This window comes from Mustela nivalis (genome assembly GCF_964662115.1).
Source record: "Mustela nivalis genome assembly, contig: HAP1_SCAFFOLD_670, whole genome shotgun sequence".
Classification (NCBI taxonomy): Eukaryota; Metazoa; Chordata; class Mammalia; order Carnivora; family Mustelidae; genus Mustela; species Mustela nivalis.
In genome coordinates, this window is record NW_028135993.1 from 151,769 (window position 1) to 171,384 (window position 19,616).

Consider the following 19,616-nt stretch of genomic DNA (forward strand, 5'->3'; position numbering starts at 1 on the left):
GGTTATGAAGTCCTATAAAGCAGTCACTTTGCTACAGTATTAGAAAATAAAATATAATATAATGCCCATCTCTCAGGAAACCAATCTAATTCGTAAACAATTACTATAAAACCTCAAGTATGTATAAAAGCACTCATGTAATTTGTATACCAACACCATGGGGTGGGATTGTTACTGTTATTTGTTCCCATTTTTATGGATAAGAAATATAAGACTTGGGGCACCTGGGTGGCTCAGTGGGTTAAAGCCTCTGCCTTTGGCTCAGGTCATGATCCCAGGGTCCTGGGATAGAGCCCCACATCAGGCTCTCTGCTCTGCAGGGAGCCTGCTAACTCCTCTCTCTCTCTCTGCCTGCCTCTCTGCCTACTTGTGATCTCTGTCTCTCAAATAAATAAATAAAATCTTTAAAAAAAAAAAAAGAAATGTAAGACTTAACTACTACTATGTGTCTGGCAAGTAACACGCATTTAGTAACTATTTGATGAATTAATGAGTATATCAAGGAAGTAAAAAAAATGTTGCATTTCTACTAATTCAGATTAATTACAATAATAACTAATAATAGTAATTAATGTTTATCAAATGTGTACTGTTGGCCAGGAACAGTGATAACACTTTGCATGCATTCCCAATCTTTACAAAGTTATGCCATAAGCACTATTATTATTTGTACTTTACAGACACAGAAACAAGTAGTTAGGTAACTAACCAAGATCTAACATTCTATAAGACTATTCATATAAATTAATAATCTTTACTAATGAATAGTGTTTAAAGAAATACAGCTTTGCTAGTTTGGAGACCCATATAAGGGAGTTTCTAGCATATAGCATTAGGTACCAAAAACGCCTGAATGTATATCTTAGATACTTCTAAATTTTGGTCTGTCTAGTACTATGGGCACTAGCTATCAACTTTGGAATATCATAGTTTTTTTATTTATTTGACAGAGATCACAAGTAGGCAGAGAGGCAGGCAGAGAGAGAGAGGAAGGGAAGCAGGCTCCCTGCTGAGCAGAGAGCCCGATGCGGGGCTCGATCCCAGGACCCTGAGACCATGACCTGAGCCGAAGGCAGAGGCATAACCCACTGAGCAACCCAGGCACCCCTGGAATATCATAGTTTAAGAGTAACCCTGATAAACTAAGAAAGTATCAATTAGAAGATGAATGAGAAAGGGCTAGAAACATGATAGCTTAAAGAAGAGAAGTTGTTTAGTAGGGAAAAGATTGTGTGGGGGAAACTGGGCAGGACAGGGATTATGGGGTGGGATTAAGAAAGAGATACCAGCACTCTTTAAATACTTGGCAGTCTTAAGGAAGAAAAAAATTTTACCTGAATAGCCCAAGACCAAACTATGAACAAATAGGTAAAACATGAAAAGTTTTTGGTTTTCATATTAACTTATATCCGTCAATCAGAGCTAGTCAAAGAGAAGAATTCTGTAAGGCAATGAGTTTCCCATTATAAGAAGTGCTCAGGCAGAAACTGGATTACCACTTGCAACAATTTATTTACCTAACATTTACTGAGCATTAACTCTATGCTCAGCCAGGCCCTATTCTGAAATATAGAGGGAACTTAGACTAGAAAGTGTTAATAAAATGGGAGTGGCTAAGAAAGGCTACTTAATATTTTTTTAAACAAATGTCTACCTATACATTCTGCTATTACAGAATTTCATCATAAATGCAGAAAACAGGTTTGCCAAAACAATGTATTGAAAAACAAATCCCTTACATTGCAATTTAAACTGACTACACAGTTTCTCAATAGCACACCTGCAGTTTCCCAGAGGTGCCTCAGGTAAAACCTGGTTCCTATTGCCCTTTTTGAGTCGGCCAGGGCAACTTCTCTTTTATTAATTTTATTTTCTGTGTAAGCTTTGGTTTGGAAAACAGGTTTTGCTACTTTATTTTTTTTTTTTAAAGTTTTCTTTTTTTTTTTTTTTTAAAGATTTTATTTATTTGACAGACAGAGATCACAAGTAGGCAGAGAGGCAGGCAGAGAGAGAGTGAGAGAAGGAAGCAGGCTCCCTGCTGAGCAGAGAGCCCGATGTGGGACTCGATCCCAGGACCCTGAGATCATGACCTGAGCCGAAGGCAGCGGCTTAACCCACTGAGCCACCCAGGCGCCCAGGTTTTGCTACTTTAAAAAGTCTGAAAAACATTTAACATTTAAATTATTCCAGGTTTAAGAATAAAATGAGTATCTACATGGAAATTTTTCTAAGTGGTTCCTACCTTTCTAAGATCTTAATTTAAAATCAAGATTCCTGTGGCAGCTGGGGGGCTCAGTCAGCTAAGTGACTGACTTCAGCTCATGTCCTGATCTCAGGGTCCTAGGAGAGAGCCCTGCATCAGGCTGTCACTCAACAGGGAGTCTGCTTCTCTCTACCCCTCCCCCGGCTTGTTCCCTCTGTCTTTCTCTCTCTCTCAAATAAAATCTAAAAAAAATAAAATAAAATCAAGATTCCTGCTTTGGGTGGGAAAAATAGATGATTTCAACTCACATTCTACTATAGTAAAAAGTCATGTTTGCTAAGAAAGTGAGTCTCAACCATAAGAATGCCTTGGCTTACTGCTTGAAATTTCTTATTTTGAATAAAGAATCAGTACCAGAACCATCATTCCTTTTTCTACATGTAACTCATCACTTAACAGCCTAAACAATTCCTTCTGACAGCCTCTTCAAGTTAAGAAGTTCAAACTTGATGGGCGCCTGGGTGGCTCAGTCCGTTAAGTGTCTGTCTTCAGCTCAGGTCCCAAGACCCTAGAATCAAGCCCTGCAAAGGGATCCTTGCTCAGTGGGAAGCCCCTGCTTCTCCCTCTCCCTCTGCCTGCAGCTCCCCCTGCTTGTGCTCTGTCAAATAAATAAATAAAATATATTTTTTAAATTTCAAATTTGGATTTTTCCCCCCTACTTTTCTGCTTAAGGCTATCTTAGTTCCTTCCGGATTTTAACTGAGTTAAAAAAAAAAATTCCTAAATTCACCATCTAGGAACCACCAAACATTAGCAAATCAGCCCATGTACCTGAAAGCTAAGGAAGAGATAGCACATTGAATCCTCCCTCTTAAAACAATGCTTAGAGCGGCACCTGGGTGGCTCAGTGGGTTAAAGCCTTTGCCTTCAGCTCAGGTCATGATCTCAGAGTCCTGGGATCGAGCCCCACATCGGGCTTTCTGCTCAGCAGGGAGCCTGCTTCCTCCTCTCTCTCTGTCTGCCTCTCTGCCTACTTGTAATCTCTGTCTGTCAAATAAATAAATAAATAAAATCTTTAAAAAAAAAAAAAACAATGCTTAGAAAGGCTGGGAACACAGGCTATTATTAAAGACATGTCACTGTAGCAGTACAGAAGCTGCCCCATTTCATTGTAATAAAAATAACAGTTTGCTGAGGGGGAAAAAAATCCTCCTTTCTCTAATAAATTGGCTGATTTTTGCCAACCTACTGTTCTACAGTAAATTTCAATTATCAAGTGTACTCCAAAGTGAAGAAAATGACCCCAATGCAGATGCCTCTGAAGTGGCAACAATGTTGTCTTGGAAAATAGAGGCTGTTATCATTCAGTATCTGCAAAAAATAAATCTGTCAGTATAGTGATTGCCAAATAAGTCCTGTGTAATTGGGAACAGTTGCAGCCTCATTTTTGTCTTTGCTCTTAGATGACTTTTTGCTAAGCTGAATGCAAAATCCCCAAGGAGCCCAAGAAACAGAGCCTCCCCCGACCCCCCCAACCCCTGCCCCATCCCCATGTCTGGTTACCATCTGTTCTCAGCGTGAAACGAAAGGCGTCAGTCGGAAAGGGCAGGGCCTGAGATACAGATGGAGGTGCTATTCCTTAGGCCCTCTCCTGCCTCCCTTCCAGAAAATGCACCATCGAAGACTCGCTGATGCCAAACACATTCCCATCCTCCTTGCAACCCCACCAAAGGAAAGTCTTTGCTGTTTATCAATGTACTTTGTTTCCAAAACTGGAAATCCTGGAATAAGAAACAAAAGTCTAACATCTTACATCTTCACATTACTAACTGTTTCTCTTTACATTTTTATAAACACTATTAAATGACTACTGTTTTGATTTGTATTCTAACTAGAAATGCAAATGTTCTTGCACTAACTGGAGCCCGGAGAGAAAAAGTGGAAAGGAGGTATTTCTGATCACGTGTGACCACAGCCATGAACAAACACAGACTGTGTGGACTGTGAAGCAACTGTATATATGAAGTGCAATTAACTTGAAAGCTCCCTGGACACACCAATCCTCAGCTGCCTTGTGTTTCAGGGCACTGGTTCTTTCCTAAAACCAGCAATAATGCCTCTTCTTTTGCAGAGACCAAATGGAATCTCCACAGACGGCCCAACTCACTATTCTAATATCCTCAGGATCCCTTATCCCAAGCCTGTTCCTTTTGAGGAGCCAGGGCAACATCAAGGGCAAAAAGCATGGCTCAGAAGGACAGCAAATGTGTGCAGTTTTGACAAAGTGGAAACATACAAGATCTTTAAGAGAAGATGAAGACAGCACATTAGTGTTTGGGAAAAAATCGAGATACCCAGGAATTTAAAATTCGAATTGCTGCCAGTTAGTTTTGGCTAAAGCAAACAAATTAAGCTCAGAAAACCCAATTACAAAGCTAGGGCAAAGTCCAGAAATCCCTCATTACAAGAACATTTTCAATCAAGCCAAAACCACTGAGTAAAACTAGAAGAAAAAACCAAAAGTTAAATCAGAAAACTGGATGCTATGTGTGTGTGGTGGTGGTGCTATGGTGGGAGGTGGTAAGAGCTACTGGGAACAGCCTCTCTTCTTTTCCTGGCAGCTGCTCCATGACAGATTGTTATAAATAACACAATCTGGCAAAAAATTTCCTATGGCACAGAGAAAGAAAAACACTCCCCTGGAAAAATAAAAAAACAGTCAGGGCAAGGTACCACGCTTTCACCCACCCAGCACTTTCATAAACAATGGCTATGATCCAAGTTACCACCCTGCACCCCAGCCCTGCCGTATGGAACTAATGAATTCAGCTTCTTGGTGCAACTATGAATGGTCACAATTTACATTTCCTATGTGGTCCAATCCCAATCCAACCCTCAAGAGTAGTTTGGTGCTGTAAAAAATGCCAATGTCTAACTGCAGTGGAGACCTCACCATGCTTGATTTCCATTGAAAATGTTTGGAAAAGACTCCCAGTCTACAGTTCCCAAAGTGCATGGCAAAGAGCCAACTGCCATTTTGTTTTTAATGAGGCTGGGGCATTAGGTGCAGGAAGGAATGACCAACTCAATCTTTTGTGACCAACCACAAGAAATGTGGTAATCCTTAGGCTTAGAGCTAAACATCCTTCCTATGTTTCTTAGCTTAATCATAATGTCACCACCACAAGGATCTGAAGTCAGAAATCTGGCCATAGTCTAGGGCTGAAGTCCTCCTTCTCTTGCCCAGTCCACTACCCCAATATCTTACTGGCTACCAAGTCCTCCTCTTTTATATATATATATATATTTTTTTTTTAAGGATTTATTTACTTATTTTAAATGAGAGAGAGAGAGAGAGCACACATGAGGGGAGGGGCAGAGGGAGAGAATCTTTCAAGCAGACTCCCTGCTAAGTGGGGAGCCCAAAGATGCGGGGCTTGATCCTGAGACCCGTAAGATCACGACCTGAGCCAAAACCAAGAGTCAGATGCCCAACCAACTGAGCCACCCAGGTGTCCCCAAGTCCTTCTATTTTATCTCCATCGCTCTACCTTAGTTCAGGCCTCAAAATATGTTTCTAGTCTCTTAGCTAGTCTTACTCACTCCAGTTTTCCCCTATTCTAATCTATACTCCAATTTCCATTACTTATTTCACTTCCCTGCTTAAAGGCAGCCTAAAATAATGTTCTCCAAACTTAAGCAGATAACATACAAAAACTGATATATATATTTATTTATTTATTTTAAGATTTTATTTAGGGGCGCCTGGGTGGCTCAGTGGGTTAAACCTCTGCCTTCGGCTCAGGTTGTGATCCCACAGTCCTGGGATTAAGCCCCACATGAGGCTCTCTGCTTAGCAGGGAGCCTGCTTCTTCCTCTTTCTCAGCCTGCCTCTCTGCCTGCTTGTGATCGCTCTGTCAAATAAATAAATAAAATCTTTTTTAAAAAATCTTTTTTAAAAAAAAGATTTTATTTATATATTTGAGAGAGAGAGAGAACGAGAACATGAGTGGGGAGGATGGGAAGAGGGAGAGGGACAGACTCCCCACTGGGCAGGGAGCCCGATGTGGGACTCCATCCCAATATCCTGGAATCAAGCCCTATATCAGACTCTCTGCTCAGCAGGGAGCCTGCTTCCCCCTCTCTCTCTGCCTGCTGCTTTGCCTACTTGTGATCTCTCTCTCTCTCCAATAAATAAATAAAATCTTTTAAAAAATGATATTTTTAAAAGAAGAGGTAAAATTTAAAAAAAACTAGAGATTCTAGTATCTTCCTTGAGTTCTCCATCCTAAATATCCCATTTAGGATATTACTGCTTTGTAGGACTGAGTTTAAATTCTTTAGCATGATATTAAAAATCTTTAAAATATGACTCCACCTACCCAATTCAGCCTTCTCTGCCCCAATTCCCCTTCCACATAGCTAATGTAAACTTGCTGGAGTAAACTGCCAATAATGTATTCCCCATTCTCTCTTCCCACCCTACCACACAGTCATCCATCAAGTTTCAGGTCCTGTCGCAGTTATTATAAAGGGCAGAGCCAGCATATTATCTCCTCTAGAGATGAAGTCTTTTCTGATCCATTGCAGACCTTAAATCACTATCGTGAATTACATAGGTTTTTTTCTCTTCTAGACTTTGAACGTCATAAGGAGCTCTTTTATCTTTGTATCCCCAGTGTTCAACCTAGTGCTGGCAAACAAGCATCAGTAAATGTTAGCACTCTTCCTGTTACCTCCTTCTCCGTGTTTAAATGGACTCAAATGGAAACATACAATTTCAGATGTTTAGAAACAGCATGCTTTCTGACAAGGCTGAGAGCCCCCTTTGTAGAGAATGTGACTGTTCAGGATTAGGACAGGGGCCAAAATGGTAACTCCGCAGCGTCCTAAAGCAATGAGGTAGGGAATAAATGTGCTGCTTCCAACAAGGAAAAGGGCAGGAATGTCTGAAAGTCAAGAAACCAGATGCAGCTGTCCTGGAGGGTGTAGCTGTATGCTAGATTTATAATTTTGAAATGGGGACTCAACATTTATAGTTTTAATATTTATAGTTCATTTACCTTCCTACAGAAGTTCTCTTCAGGTTAAGAATAGAGGAATTCTAGGGGCGCCTGGGTGGCTCAGTGGGTTAAAGCCTCTGCCTTCGGCTCAGGTCATGATCCCAGGGTCCTGGGATTGAGCCCTGAATCAGGCTCTCTGCTCAGCAGGGAGCCTGCTTCCTCCCCTCCCTCTGCCTGCTTCTCTGCCTACTTGTGATCTCTATCTGTCAAATAAATAAATAAAATCTTTAAAAAAAAAAAAAAAAGAATAGAGGAATTCTACTCATGTTTCCTACATAAAGCTAATTAATTTCTAACACTGTTAAATGCATTATATACTAATCACATCTCTTCCCAGAATTTTTTTTGGGGGGGGGGAGGTAATATATTTATTTATGTGACTCATCTTGTAACATTTAAGACATAGAGGTTGTTTACAAAAATATGTAAGTTGTTGGTCTTTCTTCCAGGATTTAAACATCTGCAATTTAATTTTAAAATCCAAATGCATGGACATTAATAGAGAAATACAAAGGTGGTTTTTTGTTTTGTTTTGTTTTCTCAAACCAAACCTTCACTTTGAAAGAATTTACTATTTTGAATCTATTTTAAATAATTTCATTCTTTTTCTTCAGTTAGACACAATTACTCCACAGGATAAAAATATTATTGCTCCATTTCAAGACCATGAAACATGTTCTTAACAATTACACTACAGGGGCGCCTGGGTGGCTCAGTGGGTTAAGCCGCTGCCTTCGGCTCAGGTCATGATCTCAGGGTCCTGGGATCGAGTCCCGCATCGGGCTCTCTGCTCAGCGGGGGGCCTGCTTCCCTCTCTCTCTCTCTGCCTGCCTCTCTGTCTACTTGTGATTTCTCTCTGTCAAATAAATAAATAAAATCTTTAAAAAAAAAAAAATTACACTACATATTTTCTGCCTGTAACTTGAATTTAAATTTGGTCCTGAAGTATGAAATACGTAGAAATATTGTCCAGTTTACTTGGAAGCCAGAAAGCTTGAGAGAGGGACAGGAGAGGGTAGTTAGGGACTGTGACAAAGGGGAGTTTATTACAAAGAAAAGACAAGTAATGAGTTTAAAAAAAAAAAAAAAGAAAAATGAAACTAAAATCATCCTCAAAAAGCAACTCTTAAGATTAGGTATGTCTTCTTTTCTTATTAATTGTCAACATTAAATGATGTCCAGTGTTTTGCATTTAATTTTACATGTGACTTTGAAAGGGCCACTCCCTTTTGGGGCCTCAGTGTCATCTATAAAATGAGAGGGCTGTACCATCTCTGAAGTCCTTTATGGCATAAAATTCTATGACTACAAGGGTCAAGCTATTCTTACTTCTTTATCTAGAGCTATGCTCTGGGTTCCGAGGTGATTAATAATTACGGTGACCTGGGTGTTATATTAAACTGATGAATCACTGAACTCTACCTCTGAAACTAATAATACAGTATATGTTAATTAATTGAATTTAAATAAATAAATAATTAAAAATGAAAACCAAATCATGGTTTATGAAAAACTAGGTTGTATTTCAAAATAAGTTATATTTTGAAATGATACTTGAAAATTATAAAGTACTATTTAACTATACAGACGGTGCTTTTATTCAAATTAATAAATCTCTTCTAATAACACCCTCTAGGTCATAGAATGTAATAATGCCACTGTGAATTGCACTCTCCAAATCATATTTCAGTATATCACAATTTGAAAGGGAAAATGACGCATTAGAGATATAAGAGAAGTCACAAGGATGCTGAGGAGCCTGAAAACAAGGGAACTAGGGATCTTTAGACAGGAGAAGAGAACTTGGGTACCTGATAATGGAAAGGCTGCCACAGGAAGAGGAAGATAATATGTTCTGATTGCTCAAGGACAGAATATGATTTAAAAGTAGAAATTTAAGAAGAACATTGATGAGTTTAATATTACAAAAAACTTTGTAATATCTAAAACGTCATGAGAAATCCCCACTGGAGATTCTCAAAACACAGCCTAATACGATCTTCATGGGAAATACTTAAGAATCGATTCTTGTGGAAGTTAAGAATAGACGTCTCCATAAAATTTTTTTAAGATTTTATTTATTTGTTTGACAGAGAGATAGCACAAGTACGCAGAGTGGCAGGCAGAGAGAGAGAGGAGGAAGCAGGCTCCCCACCAAGCAGAGAGCCTGATGCGGGGCTCGATCCCAGGACCCCGAGATCATGACCTGAGCTGAAGGCATAGGCTCAACCCACTGAGCCCACCCAGGCACCCCTTTTACTAGAGATTTTTTTCTCAAATGTTATTTCCCATTTGAAAGAGCTCTCCTTCCTCTGCCACTCATTATCTCCTTATATTGCTTTATTTTTCTTCTTAGCACCTGTTATCATCTGAAATTGCCTTCTTGTTTATTATATTATCTGTCTCTTCTTATGGAGTAGCTCTAAGAGGGATCTTGCTTATCTGGTTTACCCCTCTATTTCCAGCATAAGCAAGTGCATAAATGAAAAATATGACTATTTTGTAGATGAATTAAATGCAAGCTTGGAAGGGACTTCTAACCTCTTTAAGGTCACAGGCTAGTGAGTGATGGAACAAGAATTAGAATCCAGGTTTACCCATTTTCCTGAAAGCCTGCATTCTTTTCAGTATGCCACTCCACCTCTTTGATAAAACAATCCTCCCTCTGGGAAAACCTGCTTGGGGAAGAGGGCCAGCCACGTCAGTAAAACTTTTTTTTTTTTTTTTTTTAAGATTTTATTTGTTTATTTGACAGAGATCACAAGCAGGCAGAGAGGCAGGCAGAGAGAGAGAGTGGGAAGAAGGCTCCCCAGTGAGTAGAGAGCCCGATGTGGGGCTCGATCCCAGGACCCTGAGATCATGACGTGAGTCAAAGGCAGAGGCTTAACCCACTGAGCCACCCATGTGCCCCCATGTCAGTAGACTTAAGGCTTGATGGAAACTTACAGATACAAATAAAATGAACACCAAGCAGCCAATGCCATGATCCCTCTGGTCTACAATCACTGAAACTCAAATGTAGGCACCTGTGTCTACATAAAAGGAGTAAGGAGCATGTTCCAAATGTTTACAAAGAGCCTGCCTCCATCTGTCATTCATTCAATACATACATATTGAGCACCCAGAAATAGTTTCTGTCCCACAGTCTAGTGCAGGGAGATGATGATGTAACAAATCACTTTAATCCTCTGTGCAAGTACAGAAAAATGAAACCTAATCCAGTCTTAGAAAGCCAGCAAAGGCTAACTGGAGCAGATGATGTCTAAATTAAGAGCTGAAAAAAGGTTGGGTAGCTTATAGACTGCTTGAAATGAACTCCCAGGTCATGATGACAGAATGTTTACTGACTTCCCACATATAGCATAGGTCCATTCTCCTAGTCAGAGCAGGACAGGTGGCCCTTCCAAGAGCTTCCAAAAATCGACGCCATATGGCTGCTTATCACCCCAGGATAAAGAGAGTGTGTGATGACAGCCTGGGTGTTCTATCATAATTCCTAGCTATCACGTTTCTATCCTATTCTATAGCCCCTCATTCCATCAAGCTGTGGATATACATACTAGGTTATTAAAGTCAAGAGAAAAGCTTCACTGAGATTTCCTGGGGTGGGGGAAAATGTTAAAAAATTCCCTCCTTCAACTTGCTAACTTGTTTCTACCATAACTCCTGGACTTTTTATTATTCCACCAGCCAGCTCAAAAAAAGGCATCGTTGGGGATATCCTGAGGCCTTCCTGGGCAACCACAGCCCACCAAGCAATCATAAGAAGAAAAGGTGCCACTTAATAAAGTCTTTAGGCAAGTTGGGACCATGTTCTCAGATTTTCCCTTACCCAAAGCGTACTCATTCTTTTCAAGCAGATAGAAATCTGCCAGAAACAAATCCTTGGGCAAAATGAAAAGTTCCAGGAAAGAATGACAGAGATTTGTAATATGATAAAGACATCAAACAGTCAACTGAAAATAACTTGTACTTAGCTTTTTGAACATTTAAAAATAGCACATAGGCTTAATCTTTCTAACAAGCTGTCCCTAGGATGGGGATTTCATGGGTATAGTTTGCTCTTTGTTGTAACATGTTAGCTGTTTCATAAGACATATAACAATAGTTCTTTTGCTACATCAAAGAATTTAAAGAACTAAACCTCTAACTAGTGTGTTGGTATCATTACCCCTATTTTCTGGGTTGTGAAACTGAGGCAGAGGGAAAATGAGGCTTGCCTGAGGCTCAAGATTCCTGTCTAGATTAAAGAGAAAATTATCAATTCTGCAATCTCTAAATTAAGAGAAGCCATTGAGACCTGCAATATAAGGTAAGTGTTTTAAACACAGGCTACAGAACTCTATTATAGATTTTGTCCGCTGAGGTCTCCTAAAGACACCTCACTACCCTGTTCTCAAAACACTTATCTAAGGAATAATCACATTGTTTCTGAAGCACAAAAATGCCATGAATGACTGATCACCTCAGACAATCAGAGGAGCACCTAATGGGGGTCAGGCTCAATGCCCAAGGAGTCAGCAAGTTTTGCTTCACGGGCTGATCACACACATCCTTACTTATGGCCCATGAAGAAGAGCTCTTTTTGCTCCAGAAGAGCCAGAATTCTTGCTCATATGGCTCTAGACAGGATCGAAAGCTTCCCACAACATTGCATCTTCCTCTACTTAGAGAAGGATATCCTCAAACTCATGACACAAGGATACTACATAGCTCCTTGAGTCCTGGAGGAGATCTGCTGATTTTTAAGTATGTTTCACACAAAAATAATTAATTCAGAGTTTTATAGTACTAAGAACCGCTGAATTGCATACTTTAAAAGATTTCTATATTTACATATAATTACCTAATGTATACAAAAAATTCTAAACACATGGATCCCACAGACTTAAAAAGAGAAGAAAAAAGTAAATTTGAAAATTCCAGACTAACTAAACCCATTCTGAAGCCCAGGGTCTAGAGTTACAGCACATTATAAGGACAACTGATGCTTGTCTTTCGGATGCAGTATGAGTGAAAAATCATGTATATTTGAGATGCACAAATGTATCTCAAATCCAGGGCTGGGTTCTAGTCTGGCTCAGCACCTAACCAGGTGTGGGACGTGGGGGAGATTATTATTTAAACTGAGTACTGATTACTCAGAATACTATCTACCTTTCAAGGTGGATATCCACATGGTATAAGTCTGCCATTCAAGCTGGTTGTGGGGATTAGCAATCCACAGTGAATATGAAATATCTCCCTTGTGATCTTCACAGCAAACATTCTGGGTTAACTCCAAAGAAAATAAATTTACACCCTCAATAATCAGCTAATAAATTAACTCTCTACTTTAGGGTAGTCTCTAAGACCATAAACTAAGGTTCTAAAGTAAATTAATTTCGTGTGAATAATCAGCTGTTACTGCAAAGCAGGTCTCTGTTGCTTCTCAATCTCATTTTTCATCTGCCCTTCTATTCTCCTTCCCTCTCAATTGTTCAACTTCTAAAAAAAAAAAATCAAATTAAACCTTAAATGTAGGGTCGCCTGGGTGGCTCAGTGGGTTAAGCCTCTGCCTTGAGCTCAGGTTATGATCTCAGGGTCCTGGGATCGAGCCCCACATTGGGCTCTCTGCTCAGCAGGGAGCCCACTTCCCCCACTCTCTCTCTCTCTGCCTGCCTCTCTGCCTACTTGTGATCTCTCTCTGTCAAATAAATAAATAAAATCTTAAAAAAAAAAAAAAACCTTAAATGTATATAATTCAGGCTTGTCACCCAGAAAGAAAAAAAGACTACCAATTAAGTTATTTAATTGGTATGTTTTCTTTTTAGTACTTTTCAAAGAAATACAGACCTGGGTAAAGTTTTAAAGGTATACGCTTATACTAAGTGAGGACATCAGCTCACACAATTTGAAACTAAAAATATGCCCTTGCATCTCAGCTTTGTAGTAATTCTTCAACTGCTAAAAGCATAGGATCTACCAACATTTTCATGCTTTTCTGGAGCTATTTTATCCTCTTCACATTAGGAACATCTACCCCTACACATTGCCCCACTGTAACATATTCCTATTCTCTTCCTACGAGACTCAATTAGAAACAGACATTCATGAAGTGGTCCTTCAGTAATTAGATCCAAACAGTGTTTGCAGGTTCTTCTCTAGACGGCACAGAGTATTCTCCTAACTCAGTTCTTTATTGTATCCCTAACCCACTCCACTACTGCATTCTCAAATAATAGTTCAATTTCCACTGAGACATGTGCCATTTGGCCACACCTAGCATACATTATACTATTAATCCCTTATTACTTAATGCATTTACTGAGACTATGGTACCCAATGCATAGTCTTTCCTTCCACTTGAACTTTAGGCAAGTTACTCAAGCTCCCTCAGCCCTACTTTTCTCATTTGTAAGATGGGGATAAAGACAGTGACTACTATAGAAGGTGTTAGATGATTAAATGAAATAATGCACATTAAATATTCAGCATGGAGGCTTCTGGCATTGGAAAGAACCCCCAAATTCTGTTACAAACCCTAAAACTTTTGGACAAGACCTAACAAAAAAATTATTCCAAATGTATTCAAACTTACAAGAAAAAAAGGGAAAATACCAAGTGCCAGAAGTGAAGAAAGAAGTGAAAACTGAACAGAAACCTTGGCTACCTTAGCTGGGGTTTTAAAGAGCTACCCTGGGCCAAAAGATATGGCTTGACAACGATATGAAGCATAAATGAAAATCCAGCGAAAGTATAAACTTAAAAGAAAAAAAAATCTATAGCACAAGGAACTATTAAGGAAGTTTTCCTCTCTCTGCTTGGTTTTGGAACAAAAAATTCTGAAGGACTATTATTTCTAACCTAGAATTCTTATTTTTTTTTTTTAAGATTTTTTTTTTTTTTTTTAATTTGACAGAGAGAGAGAGATCACAAGCCTCCTTGCTGAGCAGGGAGCTCAATGTGGGGTTCGATCCCAGGACCCTGGCATCATGACCTGAGCCAAAAGCAGACACTTAACTCACTGGGCCACCCATGCAGCTCCAGGACTTTTTAAAAATATCTGACTTCAGATCTGGATACAATGTAATATGGAGTACATATAGAAAATATTATCACAAAAAAAATTGAAATTAAATCTAATGCACATTCAGATCCAAATTACAGTTTTTATGAAAATACTGGGAAAGAGAAACAAGTTAAATGACATCAACAGAGAGCAAAGAGACACACCAGAGACAAGGGAGATTATAAATAACCTGTTTTCTTTGATTAAGTCAATGGCATAAAGAAAAAAAGTGGGTGAAAGGGAGACTGTTCTAGAGTAAAAGACTAAAGAGACATAATCAAATATAATGTGTGGGCCTTAAAAAATACCATGTTTCATAACAAAATTAGAAAGTATCTACTAATAAGTTCAATACAGGATGTATAAAACTTTTTTTTATAGAAAAACTTCAAATCTTATTTGAAAACAACAACAACAACAAAATAACCTTAATAGAGATATAGTATATTTAAGGAATAAAAAGACTCAGTATTATAAAATGCCAACTCTCTCAAATTAAACTGAAAATCACTGTAATTCCAGTCAAATACCAAGAAAGATTTTTCATGGTTAATACAGAGATTCATATGTCAAATGGAAAGAAATAGTTAAGATGACTTTAAAGATAAATAATAATAATGAGAGGTAGAGTGGAATCATCCTACTACACAGAATTTCTAAAAAGCTACAGTAATTAAAACAATAGGATATTAATGAAGGAAAAGACAATGAGGCCAGTGAAAGAGAAGAGAAAGCTTAGAAATAGTCTCAGGCATATGTGGAACTTGGTATAAATCAGAGAGTAAAAGATTATTCAATAAATAGTGGGAATAACCAGCTACTCATTTGGAAAAAAGATAAATTTAGATATTTACGTCATATCATATATAAATATAAATACTGGTTTAAAGATCCAAATATAAAAAGCAAAATTGTCTAAAAGGCTATGTTTTTGTTTTTATTTTTTATTTTTATTGCCCTTATCTAAATAAAGCTGGAGATGCACATACCTTATGATACACACATCACTCCTAGGTGTCTAACTTCAAAACAAGAACACAAAGAAATTTGTACAAGGATGTATGTTGTAGCATGACACTCAGTGAAAGAAATGAAGCCAACTAACTTCCCCACAGAAGAGGAATGGATAAACTCTTACCCAGCACCCAGATCCAATCTGGAGAGACTGGGTCTGGGAGGAAAGTTTTTGCCAAGCTCATGCCAGAAAGATGAGAGGGAAGCCCTTTGCCCATCGAGTCCTTAGTCAAATCTTATTCTTCCTGGTCTCAGTTTTCCCCTGTTCACTGGGTGCAAATATTAACCTTGCTCATAACTCTGATCAATTGAAACATGTCTTCGCCTCTGTATCTAGACATCTGAGCAATGGTGAAAGATAGAAAAATAAGAAAAAAAAAAATCCAACCCTACAAGAGTGCTAACTGCAGTAATTATCATTTACATTCCTTTAAAAAAATATTTTATTTATTTAAGCAAGAGCGAGAGTGAGAGCATGAGAGAGGAGAGGGCCAGAGGGAGAAGCAAACTCCCCACTGAGCTGGGATGTGGGACTCGATCCTGGGACTCCAGGATCACGACCTGAGCTGAAGGCAGTCACTTAACCAACTAAGCCACCTAGGGGCTCTATAATTTACATTCTTCTACCCTAGCTGCACCCCTCATGTTGCTCAGGTCTCCTTCTCAGTATCCCTACTCAGCTCTCTCCTAGCTGCACCCCTCATGTTGCTCAGGTCTCCTTCTCAGTATCCCTACTCAGCTCTCTCCTATTTTCTAGTGACAGTTCTGCACTTTCACTACTCACAGGTCCCAATCCCGTTACCTTTCTCTCTCCACATTCTCACAGACAACCCTACTTTCTACTTCTTCAAGAATATAGAGGCCTCAGGAGTGAACTTTTTAAATTCCTGTCTCTCCTTTCTGATCTGCATTTGAGCTTTCCCTTTCCTCCTGTTTTCTCATTTTAGTGGAAGATATAGCCTTCCTCCTGCCCAAAGCTGCTCCTTCATTCCTTCTTTTCTCCTTGGGGACCTCATCCATCATTTGTCTCCTTTCTTCTACACCTCTCCACTGGCTCTTCAGCTCTCATATAAAAATGTTCAAGTTGCTTCCATCTTAAAAACACCCTCAAGAAAAAACAAAACAAAACAAAACAAAACAAAAAACACCCTCAAATCTTAATCTCACAAAACAAACTGAGGGTTGCTGGAGGGTGGGGAGGGTGGTGGGGTTATAGACACTGGGGAGGGTGTGTGCTATGGTGAGTGCTGTGAAGTGTGTAAACCTGGCAATTCACAGACCTGTACCCCTGGGGCTAATAATACATTATATGTTTATTAAAAAATAAATTATTAAAAAAAACACCCTCAAAGTAGAAGAAACTAGTAACAGTGGTTGCTAACAGGGAAACCAGGTGGATAAGGAAGGAAGGGAAACATTTTACCATAAACATTTTTATACTTTTTGAACCCTGTGTATGTATTAGTTATAATTACTTTAAAATATCCATGGTTGCATCTCTCTTCCTCTTTCAGAAGGTCCTCTCTTTCTACATGTCTGTTAAGTACTGGTGTTTCCTTAGGTCCCCTGTATCCTGTCCTTTTCTTTATTTACTCTAATATTCTTGTGGGAAAGATGGTTCACATTCATAGCAAAATCTATTTAGTGAGCTAAATATACTTACACATCTTATTTCTCCTATAAACCCGTTCCTTATCCCGTAGCCTCTAAATTTGTGAATGCCATCACCATCCACACAGTTGTTCTTGCTAGAAACCTTCGAGTCATGCTTGATCTCTCCTTCTCTTTATCCTCCCACATTCAGTTAATTAACCACCAAATTCTAAATATTCTCCAACTTATCCCCATCTCTTTTTACCACTGTCACTGTCTTGGTTTGGTTCTTCATCATTTCTTACTAGGATTACTACAACAGCCTCCCAGTGGTCTCTCTGGCTCTCATTCATGAGGTCATATTTCTAAAATATTAATCTGTTAATGAGCCTTCAAAGTATCCCTACTGGATAAAGCATATATTTGATTTTCACCTCTATCTCAGACTGTATAGACAGCACAGTACAGGAGTTAAGAGCATAGGCTTTGAAGTGAAGGACCTAAGTTTAATCACTAACTCTTTCATTAAACTTACCCAAGATTCAATCTCCTTATCTATTCTCAGTAAGGTCTGAAGGGGCTGGAGCAGTCCTTTGAACTCTTGAAACTAGCAAACTAATACTCATTTTAAAAACGAAGCCCTGAGAATATGCTGGAATCCAAATTGACCAGGATAAGGATAATCAGTGCAAAGCAAAGAGAAAGGCCAGATAAAATGGAGATAATGGAGCAGAGGAGAAAGATCTCAAAGGAGGGGACTCTATAGCTATCCTGACTTATCCTTCCCTTCTAAAATTTTAGGAAAATTAAATTTGGGTAAAATCAGCAATACAAAGGATTATAGTCACCCCAATATTTATAGCAGCAATGTCCATAATAGCTAAACTATGGAAAGAGCCTAGATGTCCATCAACAGATGAATGGATAAAGAATATGTGGTGTATATATATACAACGGAATATTATGCAGCCATCAAAAACTGAAATCTTGCCATTTGCAATGACATAGATGAAACTAGAGGCTATTATGCTAAGCAAAATAAGTCAATCAGAGAAAGACAATTATCATATGATCTCACTGATATAAAGAATTTGAGAAACAAGACAGAGGATCATAGGGGAGGGGAGGGAAAAATGAAACAAGACAAAACCAGAGAGGGAGACAAACCATAAGAGACTCTTAATCTCAGGAAACAAACTGAGGGCTGCTGGAGTAGAGGGGGCTGTGAGAGATGGGTGGCTAGGTGAAGGACAATGGGGAGGTTATGTGTTATGGCGAGCATTATGAATTGTGTAAGACTGATGAATCACAGACCTGTACCTCTGAAACAAATAATACATTATATGTTAATTTTTTAAAAAAATTTTTAAAAGGAAAGGATTATAGTTAAATCCCATACAAAGTTATTATAGAAAAAGATCATAGTAAGGGTTAGAGTAACATCTCTACAATGAACCACATGTCAGAAAGACATGCTCATGAAAAAGGTTAAACCTGTAGGCGAATTATTTAAAAATAACCTAATATAAGAAAATAATAGATGAGGTCAAAATAAATCTGAATTAGAAAAATTAGAAATTAGATGACAAGGGGCGCCTGGGTGGCTCAGTGGGTTAAGCCGCTGCCTTCGGCTCAGGTCATGATCTCAGGGTCCTGGGATCGAGTCCCACATCGGGCTTTCTGCTCATCAGGGAGCCTGCTTCCCCCCGCCCTCTCTCTCTGCCTGCCTCTCCATCTACTTGTGATTTCTCTCTGTCAAATAAATAAACAAAATCTTAAAAAAAAAAAAAGAAATTAGATGACAAAACTTAAGAAAGAGTTAGAAATCAAAGAAAAAAGATCATTTCAGAAACAACAGCTAAACTAGAAAGGACACAAAAGTGAATAAAACACAACGCAATGCATAATACCTCGAGGGAAACAAGCATAAAAAAAGACAAAAATCCTACAATCTAAGAAGAAATAGATAAAAAGTTGAGGCAAAATAACTGAAAGTGAAGAAAAGCAACAAAAATCCAACATCTGTGTAAGAATTCCAAAGACCATCTGTGTAAGAATTCCAAAGACTAGGGGCTTAGTAGGTTAAGTGTCTACCTTCCGCTTCAATTATGATCTCAAAGTCCTGGAGATCACCCCTATGGGCTCTCTGCTCAGTGAGGAGCCTACTGCTCCCTCACCCTCTGCCCACCCCGACCCCCGGCTCATGCACCCACTCTCTCTCAAACAAAATCTTAAAAAAAAAAAAAACAATCCCAAGGACTAAAACCTAAATTTATAATTCCAGAAGACTTATCTGAAACAATAAAAAAGACCAAAACTTCGCATGAAAAGGACATACTACATATTGATTCAGATCAATAGGATATATTACATGGTAAAACCAGAAAAGTTTAAAGAAAGATAAAAACTTGGGGTGACTAGCTGGCTCAGTTGGTACAGCATGTGACTCTTGATCCTGGGGTCATGTGTTCAAGGCTTATGTTGTACACAGAACTTAAAAAAAAAAAATTAAAATGGGGGGGCATCTGGGTGGCACACTCAGTTAAGCATCTGACTCTTGGTCTCAGCTCAGGTTATGATTTTGGGGTCATGGGATCGAGCCCTACCTCAGGCTCCATGCTTAGCACGGAGTCTGCTTGAGATTCTCTCTCCTCTCCCTCTGCACCTCTCACTTGTGTTCTCTCCCTCTAAA

At 38.9% G+C, this 19,616-nt stretch overlaps 1 protein-coding gene across 2 annotated transcripts in view; it reads right to left on the reverse strand.

Moving 5' to 3' along the window:
* The window catches only part of EIF2B3 (eukaryotic translation initiation factor 2B subunit gamma), a 129,503-nt gene that overhangs the window by 95,470 nt on the left and 14,417 nt on the right, over window positions 1-19,616 (reverse strand). The gene's annotated exons all lie outside the window — the stretch shown is intronic.